We start from the raw sequence: 8,456 nt of genomic DNA on the forward strand, positions 1-8,456 counted from the left end.
GGTGGTGGAGGAGGACTGGTGGTGGTGGTGGAGGAGGACTGGTGGAGGAGGACTGGTGGTGGTGGTGGAGGAGGACTGGTGGTGGTGGGGGTGGACTGGTGGTGGGGACTGGTGGTGGTGGTGGACTGGTGGTGGACTGGTGGTGGGACTGGTGGTGGGGGTGGACTGGTGGTGGGGTGGTGGTGGACTGGTGGTGGTGGTGGACTGGTGGTGGTGGTGGACTGGTGGTGGGACTGGTGGTGGGGGTGGACTGGTGGTGGGGGTGGTGGTGGACTGGTGGTGGGGTGGACTGGTGGTGGGACTGGTGGTGGGGGTGGACTGGTGGTGGGGGTGGTGGAGGACTGGTGGTGGGGGTGGACTGGTGGTGGTGGTGGACTGGTGGTGGGGGACTTGTTGTGGTGGTGGTAGTGGGGGACTTGTTGTGGTGGTGGTGGTGGGGGACTTGTGGTGGAGGGGGACTTGTGGTGGTGGTGGTGGACTGGTTGTGGTGGTGGTGGTGGGGGACTGGTGGTGGTGGTGGGGGACTGGTTGTGGTGGTGGTGGGGGACTGGTGGTGGTGGTGGACTGGTTGTGGTGGTGGACTGGTTGTGGTGGTGGACTGGTTGTGGTGGTGGACTGGTTGTGGTGGTGGTGGTGGTGGACTGGTTGTGGTGGTGGGGGACTGGTTGTGGTTGTGGTGGTGGTGGGGGACTTGTGGTGGACTGGTGGTGATGGTGGTGGTGGACTGGTGGTTGTGGTTGTGGTGGACTGGTGGTTGTGGTTGTGGTGGACTGGTTGTGGTGGTGGTGGGGGACTTGTTGTGGTGGTGGTGGGGGACTTGTTGTGGTGGTGGTGGGGGACTTGTTGTGGTGGTGGTGGGGGACTTGTTGTGGTGGTGGTGGGGGACTTGTTGTGGTGGTGGTGGGGGACTTGTTGTGGTGGTGGTGGGGGACTTGTTGTTGTGGTGGTGGTGGGGGACTTGTTGTGGTGGTGGTGGGGGACTTGTTGTTGTGGTGGTGGTGGTGGACTTGTTGTGGTGGTGGTGGTGGTGGACTGGTGGTGGTGGTGGTGGTGGACTGGTGGTGGACTGGTGGTGGTGGTGGACTGGTGGTGGACTGGTGGTGGACTGGTGGTGGACTGGTTGTGGTGGTGGACTGGTTGTGGTGGGGGACTTGTGGTGGTGGTGGGGACTTGTGGTGGTGGTGGTAAGGGACTTGTGGTGGTGGTGGTGGGGGACTTGTGGTGGTGGGGGACTTGTGGTGGTGGGGGACTTGTGGTGGTGGGGGACTTGTGGTGGTGGGGGACTTGTGGTGGTGGGGGGACTTGTGGTGGTGGGGGACTTGTGGTGGTGGTGGGGGACTTGTGGTGGTGGTGGTGGTAGGGGGGGACTTGTGGTGGTGGTGGTGGGGGGACTTGTGGTGGTGGTGGTGGTGGGGGACTTGTGGTGGTGGTGGTGGGGGACTTGTGGTGGTGGTGGGGGACTTGTGGTGGTGGTGGGGGACTTGTGGTGGTGGTGGGGGACTTGTGGTGGTGGTGGTGGACTTGTGGTGGTGGTGGTGGGGGACGTGTGGTGGTGGGGACGTGTGGTGGTGGGGAGGTGAGGTGGTGGTGGTGGTGGGGGACTTGTGGTGGTGGGGGACTTGTGGTGGTGGTGGTGGGGGACTTGTGGTGGTGGGGGACTTGTGGTGGTGGGGACTTGTGGTGGTGGGGGACTTGTGGTGGTGGTGGTGGGGGACTTGTGGTGGTGGTGGTGGGGGACTTGTGGTGGTGGTGGTGGGGGACTGGTGGTGGTGGTGGTGGGGGACTTGTGGTGGTGGTGGTGGGGACTTGTTGTGGTGGTGGTGGACTGGTGGTGGAGGTAGACTGGGGGTGGTGGTGGAGGAGGACTGGGGGTGGTGGTGGAGGAGGACTGGTGGTGGTGAGGTGGTGGAGGTGAGGTGGTGGACTGGTGGTGGAGGACTGGTGGTGGAGGTAGACTGGTGTTGGTCGTGGTAGTGGTGATGGTAGTAGTGGTCGTGGTAGTGGTGATGGTAGTAGTGGTCGACTGGTTGTAGTGGTCGTGGTAGTGGTGATGGTAGTAGTGGTCGGGGTAGTGGTGGTAGTGGTCGTGATGGTGGTGGTGGACTGGTGGTTGTGGTGGTGGTGGACTGGTTGTGGTGGTGGTGGTGGACTGGTGGTTGTGGTGGTGGTGGACTGGTTGTGGTGGTGGTGGGGGACTTGTTGTGGTGGTGGTGGGGGACTTGTTGTGGTGGTGGTGGGGGACTTGTTGTGGTGGTGGTGGTGGGGGACTTGTTGTGGTGGTGGTGGTGGGGGACTTGTTGTGGTGGTGGTGGGGGACTTGTTGTGGTGGTGGTGGTGGTGGTGGTGGTGGTGGGGACTTGTGGTGGACTGGTGGTGGTGGTGGACTGGTGGTGGTGGTGGACTGGTGGTGGACTGGTTGTGGTGGTGGACTGGTTGTGGTGGGGGACTGGTTGTGGTGGGGGACTTGTGGTGGTGGTGGGGGACTTGTGGTGGTGGTGGGGGACTTGTGGTGGTGGTGGTGGGGGACTTGTGGTGGTGGTGGTGGGGGACTTGTGGTGGTGGTGGTGGGGGACTTGTGGTGGTGGTGGGGAGTTGTGGTGGTGGTGGTGGGGGACTTGTGGTGGTGGTGGTGGTGGTGGGGACTTGTGGTGGTGGTGGGGGACTTGTGGTGGTGGTGGTGGTGGGGGACTTGTGGTGGTGGTGGTGGTGGGGGACTTGTGGTGGACTGGTGGTGGTGGTGGACTGGTGGTGGACTGGTGGTGGTGGTGGACTGGTGGTGGACTGGTTGTGGTGGGGGACTTGTGGTGGTGGTGGGGGACTTGTGGTGGTGGTGGGGGACTTGTGGTGGTGGTGGGGGACTTGTGGTGGTGGTGGGGGACTTGTGGTGGTGGTGGGGGACTTGTGGTGGTGGTGGGGGACTTGTGGTGGTGGTGGTGGGGGACTTGTGGTGGTGGTGGGGGACTTGTGGTGGTGGTGGGGACTTGTGGTGGTGGTGGGGGACTTGTGGTGGTGGTGGGGGGACTTGTGGTGGTGGTGGTGGGGACTTGTGGTGGTGGTGGTGGGGGACTTGTGGTGGTGGTGGTGGGGGACTTGTGGTGGTGGTGGTGGGGGACTTGTGGTGGTGGTGGTGGACTGGTGGTGGAGGTAGACTGGGGGTGGTGGTGGAGGAGGACTGGGGGTGGTGGTGGAGGAGGACTGGTGGTGGTGAGGTGGTGGACTGGTGGTGGTGAGGTGGTGGACTGGTGGTGGAGGTAGACTGGTGTTGGTCGTGGTAGTGGTGATGGTAGTAGTGGTCGTGGTAGTGGTGATGGTAGTAGTGGTCGTGGTAGTAGTGGTCGTGGTAGTGGTGATGGTAGTAGTGGTCGTGGTAGTGGTGGTAGTGGTCGTGGTAGTAGTGGTCGTGGTGGTAGTGGTCGTGGTAGTGGTGATGGTAGTAGTGGTGATGGTAGTAGTGGTCGTGGTGGTAGTGGTGATGGTAGTAGTGGTCGTGGTGGTAGTGGTGATGGTAGTAGTGGTCGTGGTGGTAGTGGTGATGGTAGTAGTGGTCGTGGTGGTAGTGGTGATGGTAGTAGTGGTCGTGGGTGATGGTAGTAGTGGTCGTGGTGGTAGTGGTGATGGTAGTAGTGGTCGTGGTGATGGTAGTAGTGGTCGTGGTGGTAGTGGTGATGGTAGTAGTGGTGGTGGTGGTAGTGGTGATGGTAGTAGTGGTCGTGGTGGTAGTGGTGATGGTAGTAGTGGTCGTGGTGGTAGTGGTGATGGTAGTAGTGGTCGTGGTGGTAGTGGTGATTGTAGTAGTGGTCGTGGTGGTAGACTGGTAGTGGTCGTGGTGGTAGTGGTGATGGTAGTAGTGGTCGTGGTGGTAGACTGGTCTAGTAATCCATCCATGTATGTATTTACTTGACAAAACCAATAATTGGACAAAAGATCAAGATTGGGCTGCATGTGTAAACACATCCTTAGGCTACAGCCAAGAGCACCAACACTTAGTCAGGAGGTTTATCTCACTGACATCTGTGGTATCCAAACTACCACCGTACACTGACATCTGTGGTATCCAAACTACCATACACTGACATCTGTGGTATCCAAACTACCATACACTGACATCTGTGGTATCCAAACTACCACCGTACACTGACATCTGTGGTATCCAAACTACCATACACTGACATCTGTGGTATCCAAACTACCATACACTGACATCTGTGGTATCCAAACTACCATACACTGACATCTGTGGTATCCAAACTACCACCATACACTGACATCTGTGGTATCCAAACTACCACCATACACTGACATCTGTGGTATCCAAACTACCACCATACACTGACATCTGTGGTATCCAAACTACCACCATACACTGACATCTGTGGTATCCAAACTACCACCATACACTGACATCTGTGGTATCAAACTACCACCGTACACTGACATCTGTGGTATCCAAACTACCACCGTACACTGACATCTGTGGTATCCAAACTACCATACACTGACATCTGTGGTATCCAAACTACCATACACTAACCTCTGTGGTATCCAAACTACCACTGTGCACTGACATCTGTGGTATCCAAACTACCAATGGATGTAGCCTATGAAAACAGAGAAACGGCTGTGATGGGTGGGGAGGGAGAGGTGGAGAAATAAAACGAGCCAGTTTGTTTTCACCACTTATTTTCCACGACTGATCAAAACGTGTTGTTTCTCATGACTCTCTCTTGTCCCTCTGTAGCAGACATATGGTGAGCAATATGTTAGGAAGATCGAATCGCAATAAATAAATAAATGTACAACAAAAAAACTAAACTAAGAAAAATCACCGTAGCGAATCGCAATACATATAGAAAATCGTCACCTGAGTATCGTGGTAATATCATTATCATAAGGTCCCTGGCCATTTCCAGCCTTGAAACTGATCATCACTACTCTTCAAAACATCGTCGCTTTGTTCTGGTCTCCCATTGCCACAGGAATGACATTAGTCCACTTCTGAGTGAGGGTTGAAATCTGGTGTATAATATGTACACGTTTAAATGTAAATGTATGCTTTTTATGCAACTTACAGTCATGAGTACATACATGTACGAGTGGTCCCGAGAATCAAAACCACTATCATTGGCATTGCAAGAGGCATAGGAATGCCATCCTTTCTTTACAAGGCCTTGAATAGCAGTGCTACAGATGATTCTCTGCTGTTGTGAAACCAGTTACCAATTAATTTATAAATCAGGTAAAGCTATATAAAAAAATATTAAAAAAATGTCCGTTTTACTAATGATATTAAAGGCCTTAATGATAAACGAATGACCCAATTAGCCCAAAACATGGCATTATACTCATTGTGAGAGTCCAAGAAGCATTGCAAAGTCATTGCCATTGCTCGCTGCTAAAGCTTGCTGAACTGAGATGTCAAACTGGAACATACATCGACTTAGGTGATATGGTTGCTATTAAAACGGATATGTGTGCTTCATAAATCTAATGTAATGTTCATGTAATCTTGACTACAAAAAAAAAAAAATGAAGGATAAATCTCGACAAGATCGAAAACGAGTGCCCGTGTTAACAAATGACTGGTCGGAATATATAGGAGAGAGTAGGCTACTACTCTACTACTACTCCACTCGTGCTGATCTTTGTCCAGCTGCTGCACTTGAACCAGGAGATACTTGTCGTGTTTAGGTTCAGTGTCATTGAGTCACTGTTGTTGAGAAGTGATGATGTTTTGTGGTCTCGAAGAGGAGTCGGAAAGGACCGTGGTCTTGTGGGCCTCGTAGTGAATGCCAGGGCTTAGGTTGGTACTATATATTAGGTAGGCTAGGCTATTACAGTAAGATAAATAAAGGACCGTGGTCTTGTGGGCCTCGTAGTGAATGCCAGGGCTTAGGTTGGTACTATATATTAGGTAGGCTAGGCTATTACAGTAAGATACATAAAAGGACCGTGGTCTTGTGGGCCTCGTAGTGAATGCCAGGGGCGTAGGTTGGTACTATATATTAGGTAGGCTATTACAGTAAGATACATAAAAGGACCGTGGTCTTGTGGGCCTCGTAGTGAATGCCAGGGCGTAGGTTGGTACTATATATTAGGTAGGCTAGGCTATTACAGTAAGATCAATAAAAGGGCCGTGGTCTTGTGGGCCTCGTAGTGAATGCCAGAGCCTAGGTTGGTACTAAATATTAGGTAGGCTAGGCTATTACAGTAAGATAAATAAAAGGACCGTGGTCTTGTGGGCCTCGTAGTGAATGCCAGGGCGTAGGTTGGTACTATATATTAGGTAGGCTAGGCTATTACAGTAAGATAAATAAAAGGACCGTGGTCTTGTGGGCCTCGTAGTGAATGCCAGGGCGTAGGTTGATACTATATATTAGGTAGGCTATTACAGTAAGATCAATAAAAGGCACGCGACTACTAAATACATACATGATCAATACATGATCATTGAAGTCAGGTCAGAACTTATTTCAGTATATTGATTAGCGTCATGTTTGACATTCAAACCGAATTCTGTAATTGAGCCAAATAAATGACCATTCAAGACGTAAAGCAAATATTTCTGGTAAAATATATTTAGGACTAGTAGTTGTTTTCAACATGTTTGTGATTAAGACTGAAAACCTCGGGTTTATTCACTATGCTTTCTGTAATTAAGGTCTTTATTACACACATTTTTGCTATGCTTTTTTACTATTTAGGGTATAGGGTTCGAGACATATTTAGTAAGAAATATGATTTCATATATAAAATTTAATTTTTAAAAATAAAATGTTGGCCTACTTGAAACTCTATTCATAGATTCAGTGTTATCATTGCCGCCTCACTGAATACAATAGTGTGATATCAATTCCAACCTGAATTGTACCGATATTAGGCTTTACAAAATACTGCAACAGCATGGGAGGGTAGAAATACTGCAACAGCATGGGAGGGTAGAAATACAAATCACCCCTGATTTGATATTTCATCATGGGGGGCGACAGTTCATTCTGCATCCATTATCGGCTACAATCCTGTAAAAGGAGTTTCGTCTGTCATTGTCATGAACGAGAATGGTCTGAAGTCATTTTCAGCGACACATCTGCACCCAGTGGCTTGCTTTTGCGTAGGATCCGAGTGAGTATGTATATATATATATCTTGATAGGTCCTTTTAGACAAAAGGTTTCCAGAGCGAAGGACGGTCGCACCACAGACACAGAGTTTTGTATCATCCAACACACCCCAGATGATTGGCTGCTGCTGCCTGTAAAAGGTGTCAGATAGCGCGTTTGACTGTGCAGTGGCTACAATGTGCATATTACAGATACAATGTGGCAAATATTTTAGTTTGAATAAAAATGCATATGGACAGAACTGCAGCTATTTTAGTTAGCGTTAAGCTAGCTTTCAGAGAATAGCATGCCTTACGTTACGTTGGGCGCAAACATTTATTTTATTTTTTGTCATGCGAGTTAGCTTAGCCACCGTAAAAATGACTTAACCAGTTTGTTTCCTAACGTAACATGCGAACATAAACTGGTCAATTTACTGTGCAGCATAGTACGTTTAGAGAACATTTTGAAGTCTTATGGTACGTTTGGAGAACATTTTTAAGTCTTATGGTACGTTTGGAGAACAAAACAAGCCAGTATAAAACAAAAGGCCGCTGAGGCGAAAAGCCCCATTGCCGTTTTCCACCTCGTTACCGTCGCTATGAACATCGGCTAACTGAAGGTAACCAGCTAACTAGCCAGCTAACCAACTAACTCGCCACCTAACTAGTCAGCTAACCAACTAGCCAGCTAACCAACCAACTAGCCAGCTAACCAACCAACTAGCCAGCTAGTTGTCAACCCGTCTTGCCCTCGACACTAGCAACACACGTTACAATTCTCCATATTCTTCTGCGCAAAAAAACAACAACTTAACCACAATAAAAAAAATGCCTGTAACTAAATATACGTGTATCTAAAACACATGATCGTAACAAACTCAAAAACTACCCCGCTGTGTCATAACATTACATTTATTTGAACGCAGTTACGTCCAAAAAAGTTAGCTACCTTGCTAACTAGCCAGATGGCTAACTGGGTTCTGATACATTGGACACATTTGTAAAAAATACTATATATATATAAAAAATCTTACTTTCTGCTTACCTTTTCCAATGCGTTTTGTTTTCCGCTTGTTCATTCGTGTTCATCCATGAATATGAACAACGTGAATATAAAGAGTAATTTTCCTGAAATGATTGGGACATGAACAGTAGCTGTATTAGCCTGACGTCTGTTTTCCAGTTGTATTGCTGTGGGTTTGAAAACAGTCCGTCCGTCTCAAGGAGGAAACCCCCACACCACACGCAGAAAAACATGCCAAACGTCTGTCCCATTGGCGGAGAGCGGTCATGTGGTCCACTTTAGCCCAAGGGGGGGTAATGTCAACAGATTTACCTCATTTTAAAACATTTCACAC

At 50.2% G+C, this 8,456-nt stretch overlaps 1 protein-coding gene across 1 annotated transcript in view; it reads right to left on the reverse strand.

Annotated features, from left to right (window-relative positions):
• LOC115125306 (ankyrin repeat domain-containing protein 12-like) overlaps positions 1–8,304 on the reverse strand; it is a 98,244-nt gene extending 89,940 nt beyond the window's left edge. Inside the window, exon 1 of the mRNA XM_065016849.1 lies at positions 8,144–8,304. The gene's annotated coding sequence lies outside the window, so the exon portion shown is untranslated. The remainder of the gene's footprint in view (positions 1–8,143) is intronic.
• Between the last annotated feature and the right edge of the window lie 152 nt (positions 8,305–8,456).

This window comes from Oncorhynchus nerka, unplaced genomic scaffold, assembly GCF_034236695.1.
Source record: "Oncorhynchus nerka isolate Pitt River unplaced genomic scaffold, Oner_Uvic_2.0 unplaced_scaffold_835, whole genome shotgun sequence".
NCBI lineage: Eukaryota > Metazoa > Chordata > Actinopteri > Salmoniformes > Salmonidae > Oncorhynchus > Oncorhynchus nerka.